Here is a 9,640-nt window from a genome sequence, read left to right on the forward strand (position 1 = left end):
GGGATGGGCTACTCGACCAGAAGAAAATTCTAACTGGGCCCCACCTGCAAGGTCATGTGCTGTTCATCTTGATATGAGATCACCATGTCATGCACATATTGTTGTGATGCATGTGCCTGGTGTGCCCTTATCAGACAGGTAGTCACGATGGATATAGTGGGCTTTGTATATTTTACCCCAGTATCACTTTGATGGCATGCACTGCTCTCTCACTCAATAAAAATAACAATAATAATAATAATAATAATAATAATAATAATAATAACAATAACAATAACAATAACAATAATAATAATGATGATGATGATGATGATGAGGAGGAGGAGGAGGGGAGGAGGAGGAGTGGGAGGAGGAGGAGGATAGACCGATAGAATAAGTACAAGGCTTTATAGAAAGTAAATATCTGGGTTGATCCGGTTCGACCAAAATTCTCCAAGGTAGTGCTTCAGCATGGCTGCAGCCTTATGTCTTATGCAAATAAAAGATAAAAGATAAATCTTTCAGACAATAGGCACAAGGCCTGAAATTTTGCGAGAGTAGGCTAGTCGGTTATATCGACCCCAGTGCTCAACCTGAACTTACTTCATCGACCCCAAAAGGATGAAAAACAAAGGCTAATTTGACGGAATTTATTATTAATAATCGGCTGAGATTATAGAGTGACTCATGGGCCGAGAATTTCGTGTATTGCCATACTGACACACATATACAGGGTCAGGCAAAATGATCTGACACATTTGTAGGTTAAATAAAAGGCAAATGAAGTAAAGAAACAAAAAAGTGTTTTTATTTTTGAAAAGTACATATAATGCCATTTTGTTTCATTATGTTTTAAAAATTAAATCAGTCAAATGGGATCCATTATTGTCCACACTCTGTCGAAGGCGTTCGCGAAAGTTGTCAATAACTCGGCGGGTCATTTCATGTGGAATGGCAGTAATTTCTTGACGAATTGCATCTTTAAGTTCTGGCGGTGCGAGGTCGGCCGGTTGATTTTCGTTTCAATGCAGATCCAGTAGCTCTGAAGTTGGTAACCCATAACAAGATCGTGTTTCGAGCTGGTACGGGATCATGTCTACCAAGATTGAAGTGCAAACGGAACGCTCTTTGTGTTGCAGTTACAGAATCGTTTGTTTTGATAAACGTTTCCACAATGAAAGCGCGATGCTCACCAGTCCAATTCATGGCAGCAACTGAAAAAGAAACGAAAAACAATGCCTTTTATTTAACCTACAAATGTATCAGATCATTTTGCCTGACCCTGTATATAGATATATCTATACTACGGAATTGATTGGTATTTCATAGTCGCAGACATACGCAATACCCCGGGTTGCAACAAAAATTCTACCGTCTATTTACGCTTGTAAGAAGCCCGAGTAATTAAGCTCTTATTAATGTATTCTGGGTGACCAAAGACAAGATCCAAGTTTGAATAAATTAATAAACGCTCGTGTGGGTATTACGCACTTATTTACTCTGTTTTGTAAACTCAAGCACACGCGCACACACGCGCTTGCGCGTGTATTACGCCTATAAAGGAACGAAGAAATTTAAAATCTTTTTCATTACATAAACTTGTGTCATAAACAGCCTTCCATCGTTTTTTTCCTGTCGGCCATCTCCCACTTCCCTCCATTTGGTATTACGTTTGTTTTGCTAAACACTTCCGGTGCAATCACTAAACTGTGAATTTTAATATATATATATATATATGTGTGTGTGTGTGTGGTGTGTGTGTGTGTGTGGTGTGTGTGTGTGTGCATGCGTGTGTGTATGTATGCATGTATTCTTGTATGTGTTTTTGTGTGTATGAGTGTGTGTATATATATATATATATATATATTATATATATATATATGTACACACACACATTTACATATACTTATATGTACACATATATACATATATATACACATATATACAACCATATGTATATATATGTCTGTTGTGTGTACTTTATATATATATATATATATATATATACATACTTTATATTGTATACGTTTTTCTAAAGGTGTAAGCGTGTTTATAGATAGATAGATAGATAGATAGATAGATAGATAGATAGATAGATAGATAGATAGATAGATTGATTGATAGATAGATAGATAGATAGATAGATAGATAGATAGAATAGATAGATAGATAGATAGATAGATAGATAGATAGAGTGGAGTATTACCATGAATGCAGGAAGTGAATAGATAGGTGCGGAAGTAAATAGATTGGTAAGAAGCTTGCTTTCCTAACCACAGGGTTCCGGGTTCCGGGTTCCCACTGCGTGACACCTTGTGCAAGTGTCTTCTACTATTGCCTCGAACCGGCCTAAGCCTTGTTAGTGGATTTGGTAGACGGAAACTGAAAGAAGTCTGTTGTATATGAGTTTATATTTGTGTGTGTGTGTGTGTGTGTGTGTGTGTGGTGTGTGTGTGTGTGTTGTGTGTGTGTGTGTGTGTATCTTTGTGCCTGTGTTTGTCATCCTACCACCGCTTGACAAACGGTGTTGGTGTGTTTACGTCCCCATAACTTAGTGGTTCGGCCAAAAAAACCGATAAAATAAGTACCAGTCTTTAAAAAATAAGTGTATACATACATATATATATATATATATATATATATATATATATATATATATATATGGGTAGCTGTAAACTCCTGTTCAAAAAGTTCAACGCATGCGAAGGCTACGACTAACCATTTTGGAGACAAATCTTACTTTTTTTTTATAAACGATGTCTGTGCATGATGATTTTTTGTCGTGGGGAAAGGATTTGCACAAATCCAATCCCACTCTCTGACCAGGGACAAAAACTCGAAAAGAACTCATCTACATTATCGAATATTGTCAGTGTCGCAGGTTTTCTCTTAGAGAGATGTTGTGAAAACAGGGGTCCTCCCACTCCCAGTGGGCCAACCGCGCTCCTGGACACCAACCCAGGAATTTTCACGCCCCCGTGCATACATACATACATACATAATAATGTGCACATATTGTTAGATGGTTGTTGACTTCTTATGAGCTCTTCCGCCCTTTGACAGGTCATATTCTTCGTCCCGCAGGGTATTTAACAATCACCGTCCTCACCAAGCAAGCTTTATGGGATTACCATTTTAGTCACCCACGACCCGCCCATGCAGTAGGTTGTACTGGGCTACATGTTACCAGTAGCGCCCAAGAGCGATCTGACATGTATTCAGGGTGCGGTGAATAAATTGTCGTCTACATTACGTAAAAATGAAAATAACTCTGACAACTCATTTTAACACATATATTTACCAAAATTGCATAAAAATATCCTGAAATACTAAAGAGTAAATCTATTCAATAAAATTGCCATTGGCTTCAACCAATGTTTAAGTTGGTGAATGCTGCCATAATCATTACCTTCAGTTCATCTTTGGTGTTACAAGGAGTTTTGCTGGTCTCTCGCTCAACTGTGCCCCACACATCATAATCAAGGAGGTTGCAGTCTGGAGAGTTAAGTGGCCAGATATTAGGGGTGATGTAATCGCAGAAATTGTCTGACAGCCATGACTGGGTTCTCATGCTTGTGTGACATGGTGCAGAGTCCTGTTGCCCAACATAGGGTCTTCCAGCAGCCACCTCTTGACCCAGGGCAGCACTACATCCTGCAGGCACTTGATATAGCCCTTCGTGTTGAATTTGAGGCCGTGTGAGGAGATGAATGGAGGCATAACGTCGCCATCACTAGTGATTACTTAAAACACCATTATGCTAACTGGATGTTTGATTTTTATCATTCTCGATGCATGTTTTGGGGACACGGCAGGCCAATGATTGTTCTGCGTGTTCACCATCTGATCCTGGCAGAAATTTTTCTCGTCTGTGGAAAACCAAAGCATGTTCGGTTGGAGGGGATGCTTGACTTCGTTCAAAAGCTTCGTAGCGCGATATTTCCTCTTGTCCTGATGACTTGGGATAAAAATTGGCCCTTTCTCATTTTGTACGTGTAATACCGAATGTCTTCATGCACTACCTGCCTGATAAGAAGCTCATACACTCCCGTGTCCCTGGCAATGGACCTGATTGACTTGGAGGGATCGTTGTCCATCGTGACTTGGATCACACCGACAAATTCAAGAGTTATTTTCTCATCAGAACGATCAGAGTGAGTTTTCCAAGCTGCCATACTTTCGTAATCACCATTAGACTAATCCAACTCTTTCCGAATCCTCTGCACTATTCTCAAATTGCCACCCAAACACTCAGAAATGTTCGTATTTGGAGCTTCCAAGCAGTACAGCATGTCGATTCCAAATTTCTGGCAGAGTGAATTGTGTCATGCTGGTGCTTTTCTCACAAACGGTGCCCACCTGACTCTACCATACTGTGTAGTCGACAAAATCAAAAACAAACAATGCGCATGAACGAAATTAAAATATAAAACAGCGACAACAATTTACCCATCGCACACTGCTTATATATATATATATATATATTATATATATATATATATATATATATATATATATATATATATATATATATATATATATCACGTGATCACGTGACCGACCAGACCATCAGATGTTGCTACACATCGCTGGTCACAATGCGTTCACATTGTTTTAGCCTTCGAATGACGCCACCCCGCTGGCTAAACGAGCAGGCCATATATATATATATATATATATATATATATATATATATATATATATATATATATATATATATATATGTATATATATATATATGTTACATACATACATACATACATATATATACATATCTAGCTGGCTGTGTACATAGGAATACCTCTATAAGATAGATAGATAGATAGATAGATAGATAGATAGATAGATAGATAGATAGATAGATAGATAGATAGATAGATAGATAGATAGATAGATAGATAGATAGATAGATAGATAGATAGATAGATAGATGCTTTTATTTGTTTCAGTTATTTATCTGCGGCATGCTGGAGCACCGCCTTAGAGAGTATTTAATCGAAGAAATCTACCCCAGAACTTATTCTTTGTAAACCTAGTACTTATTCTATCAGTTTCTTTCACCGAATTGCTAAGTACAGAGAGATAAGAACATCAAATCCGTTCACAAGGCTTCGGTAGACCGAGGCTATAGTAAATGACACTTGCCCAAGGTACCACGCAGTTGAACTGAACCCAGAACCATGTGGCTGGGAAGCAAGCTTCTTACCACACGGCCACCTCTGCGCCTAATGTGTGTGTGTATGTATGTGTGCGTGTATGTGTGTACAATATACACACACATATACGCACCCACACACACCCACACACACACACATGCATTCAGTCATACGAAAAGATAAATTGATAGGTATGTGTGTATTTGTTTTCTGTGTGTTTGTGTGTCGTGGGTATGTTTGTAAACAGAAGAACCAGTTGTAATCAGTCCAACTTCCGAAATCGCCTCAATTCAAACAAGACCTCAAGGTGAGAAGTGGTGCGATTTGAAGTCATTGACCCAGTTTAGAGATCATCAGCCTTCCGTCCTGCCATCTACCTCTACATCTACTCAGAATTGCTTAATAGTTTTTGAGGTTTTCAGTAGGTTAACACTCCCACTAAAACAATTATTAATTGGTTTCATCAAGCGTTGTTTAATTGGAAAACTTAAGGCTTCTTCTGAAAGAGTTATATATATATTAATTGTTTTGTTATTGTTTTAATACAATGTTTAAGAGTTGTTGCAAAAGAACGCTTGTAAAGTCAACAGGAGACGCTTGAGCTAACTAGGAAGGCGGGCCTCTACTTGGCACTTAATTTGCTAGAAACAGCAGCCAAGTTCAACCAAATCACACTCGGACCACACTCAACAGTCTTTGAGGAAAAAGAAAGGATATGTTGGATAATCAGATACACAGGAAATTTGGGGGGATGGGGAGGAATTATTAATTTACTAGTTGGTTATGGCCGAAACGTCATTGGTCCTATGCCGTAGCTTTAATTAGTGTGTGTGCGCGCGCGCTTGTGCACATCATATCAAGATTCTATCTGTTGTTTATTATATGCTAGCATTTGTTTTTTGTGTGTTTCCTTGCTGGCTAATAAATATTATCATTATTGAGTGAGAGAGCAGTGCATGCCATCAAAGTGGCACTGGGGTAAAATATACGAAGCCCAGTATACCCATCATGACTACCCGTCTGATAAGGTTACACTAGGCACGTGCATCACAACCATATGTGCGCGACATAGTGATCTCATATCAAGATAAACAGCACATGACCTTGAAGGTGGGGCCCAGTTAGAATTTTCTTCTGGTCGAGTAACCCATCCCGCTCAAAAGGTCCCCGAATAAGGGTTGTTTAAGGATGTTGAACGAAACACCCATGTTTCCATAGTTGAATTATCCAAACCCCAAAGAATTCCTCTCATCACATGGCTATGATGCTCCCCCACTATTTCTGCTTGTGATCAGAGATGCACATATCGTCAACCACTAAGGGACATGGTCAACTGGTTACGGTCAAACAACTGAAAAGCAAATCTGCGGTATTGAGCAGAATATTTGCTGTAGCCCATCTTTTATTCCAAGACAAAACAATGTACATGCTAACACTTCCAATCAGTATGTACATGATAACACTTCCAATCAGTTTGTTGTTGTTGTTGTTGTTATCTTCATTAATATCTTTCAATTCTGTTTCCATTTCTTGCCGGGTATCTTCCTGACACCTAGGGCAGAGAAAGGTACTGTATACATTGGTAGGTCATTAAAATAAACACACCAGATTGTTCATTTACAGAGTCATGTAATAGAGATAAAGGAAAAAATAAAAAGTCAAGGAGTATTCTCAAATAATTTTCAGTTCTTTTTTTGATCATTCCAAGTGCTCCTACAATCACTGGTATTGTATCCGTCTTGAGATGCCACATCTTTTCGATTTCGATTAGCAGATCTTTATATTTTCTGAGCTTATCAAATTCCTTTGCCGAGATATTATGGTCACAGGGTACCATGTCAATCAATAATTCATTCTCTGCCTTTAGCCCTGGGCTCCGTAGGCATGGATGGGTGTGATTCTGGTCTACATCAGCTTGTTTGCTACGAGCTGCGTATTTGCCCTGCAGAGATTTTGTTCCCACCTATCAGCTAATTGTTCAAGTTCATTTTGCTTTGCTATTGATTTCACCTTCTTTGCAACTACAGTTGCTGCACATTCCTCATGCTGTTAAACCTAGGTATTATGCATAAACTCACTTGAAAAATTTTTGCTCTCCTTCATAACAGAAAAAAAGCTTCTTACATCTGTCATGGTTTTCAACGAGCTTTAGCATCCAGTCGTTAGACGTTTCAAGATATTTTATCAGTCCAGTTGTGGTGGTTTCGTAGATTTCAAACTGGATCAAGCCTCAACCTCCTTGAACTCTGGGTTGGTAAAGATGATATACGTCTGCCTTTGGGTAGTGCATCTTATTGCAAGTTAGTAGCTTACGGATTTTCCTATCAATCTTCCTTATTTCGCTCAACACATTGAAACTGTAAATAACAACAGGAACTGCTAAGGAATTTATAGCTAACACTTTGTTACGCGCATTGGTAACTTGGATTTTAGGACTACTCGAACTCTCCTGTAACACTCTTTCCTGATCTTTTCTTTCATACTTCCATGTTGAATGTCAGACCCCTCATTTATTTCGAGGTATTTGTAAGTTTGTTCCTGCTCGAGTTCTTTTATGTCTGTGTCAACATCCAACACCACTGAATGTGAGGTCTTCAGTTTTCCTTTCTGGAAAGTAGCCTTGGCACATATATCAAGACCAAATTTCATCCCAATGACATCACTGAATGCTCTTACAGTACGTAGTAGTCCTTCAAGCTCATTATTGTCTTTGCCATAGAGTTTTAAGTTATCCATCTAAAATAGGTGACTTTTCTTGTCACCAATTTTATATCTATACCCTGTTCTGTTGAGACCTATTATTATTTTTGTTGTTGTTTTTATTATTATTTTCCAATTGATCTGCCTTTTATTTCATCTTTCGGCCGGCCTCAACCAGAGACCTAAAGTACGTATATATTAGATGGGGAGAAACTTCCTGAGAAAGTGGGCGATTGATGTCAACACAATTTTTTTAGTCTCATAGTTTGTTGGTTTCCCAGCGATCTGGTAAAAAAAAACTTGTCATTACCTTTTTTGTTCATTCCTAGGATACTAGGATGGTTTTCCTTTTTAATTGCCACGTCCTAGATATCTCAATCACAAGGTCTTTTATATTTCGACAATTTTTCAAATCCCTTTGCTGAGATATCATCATCATCATCATTATTATTATTAATAATATTATTATTATTATTATTATTATTATTATTATTATTATTATATTATTATTATTATATTAAAGCGGAGCGCTGGTAGAATCGTTAGCACACCGGGCATTTCGTCTGTCTTCACATTCTGAATTCAAATTCCACCGAGGTCAACTTTGCCTTTCATCGTTTCGGAGTCAATAAATTAAGGACCAGTGAAACACTGGAGTCGATGTAATCGACTCACCCCCTCCCCAAAATGGCTGCCATTATTATCATCATCATCATTATTATTATTAAATTATTATTATTATTATTATTATTATTATTATTAGGGACAAAAACAGTATTAATACTAAAAGGTAATCTTTATATACAACTTAAAGTGGATGTCTTGTTAGAACACCGAATACTTCGTTTTTAGCCTCCAGAAATCCTCTCATATATGCTGTTGGTGCATAAAAGCACAAGCGAAGATCATAGCAGACGACAATCGTCATGAGCGCCGGAATTATATCACGTGACTGCATTCTACTGGAAATCATCAGTGGGAAGTGTCCGGTTACCGCATACCAGTCAAATCTAGCCGCCTCGATATGTAGAATATGATTCGACGACAGGTTCTGAAGCCTGGCCGGAACAAAGACCCTGATCTCTCTTATTAAGATTATGAAATTAAATCCGTTTTTCATTCTCATTTACAATTCGGCGCCAAAAGCGAGCATATCGAGAATTTACCAGCAGTTGTCCACAAATAACCACACGTCATCGAGCTTGGTCATTGGTCGGTTCACAAGGAGCTTCTCGACAGCGTCTGTTCACAAGGTTAAGCTTATGGAGGTGTCTGCTGACAGTGCTTTTTGAAGGATCAAGATCTGCGGACAACGTACGAGTGCTTGTGCTTGGTTGTTGTTGTTAAATCATTTGAAGCAAAGCCTCAGCTTTCACAACAGAAGGTCTCCCTGACCTTGACTTGTCTTCGAGGTTGATGTCACCTTCCTTAACGCGTCTGAACCAATTTTGTGCCACGCGTTCCTTTTCTCCACTGGTAGCGCAATATGGTTCTAACTGCAATTTTTCACCACATCATTATGAAAACTGTAAAATAAAGAATAACCACTTAATGTTTATATGTTATATATGAAAAGAAAGAATAATTAATTAATCAACGATTGGACAATTTGTATCAAGTTAATAATATAACATGTAGATATAAGTTGCCACACATCATCAGTGAAAATCCGAAAAGGCTTTTGACTGACACTGGTATTATATATATATATATACATAGGGAGAGTTTACGAAAAAAACAAAAGACGAAGACAGGTGGTGTACAAAACAAACAGATGTATTAGTATAACGCTCAGGAATAGGAAA

Source organism: Octopus sinensis, linkage group LG12 (assembly GCF_006345805.1).
Source record: "Octopus sinensis linkage group LG12, ASM634580v1, whole genome shotgun sequence".
Classification (NCBI taxonomy): domain Eukaryota; kingdom Metazoa; phylum Mollusca; class Cephalopoda; order Octopoda; family Octopodidae; genus Octopus; species Octopus sinensis.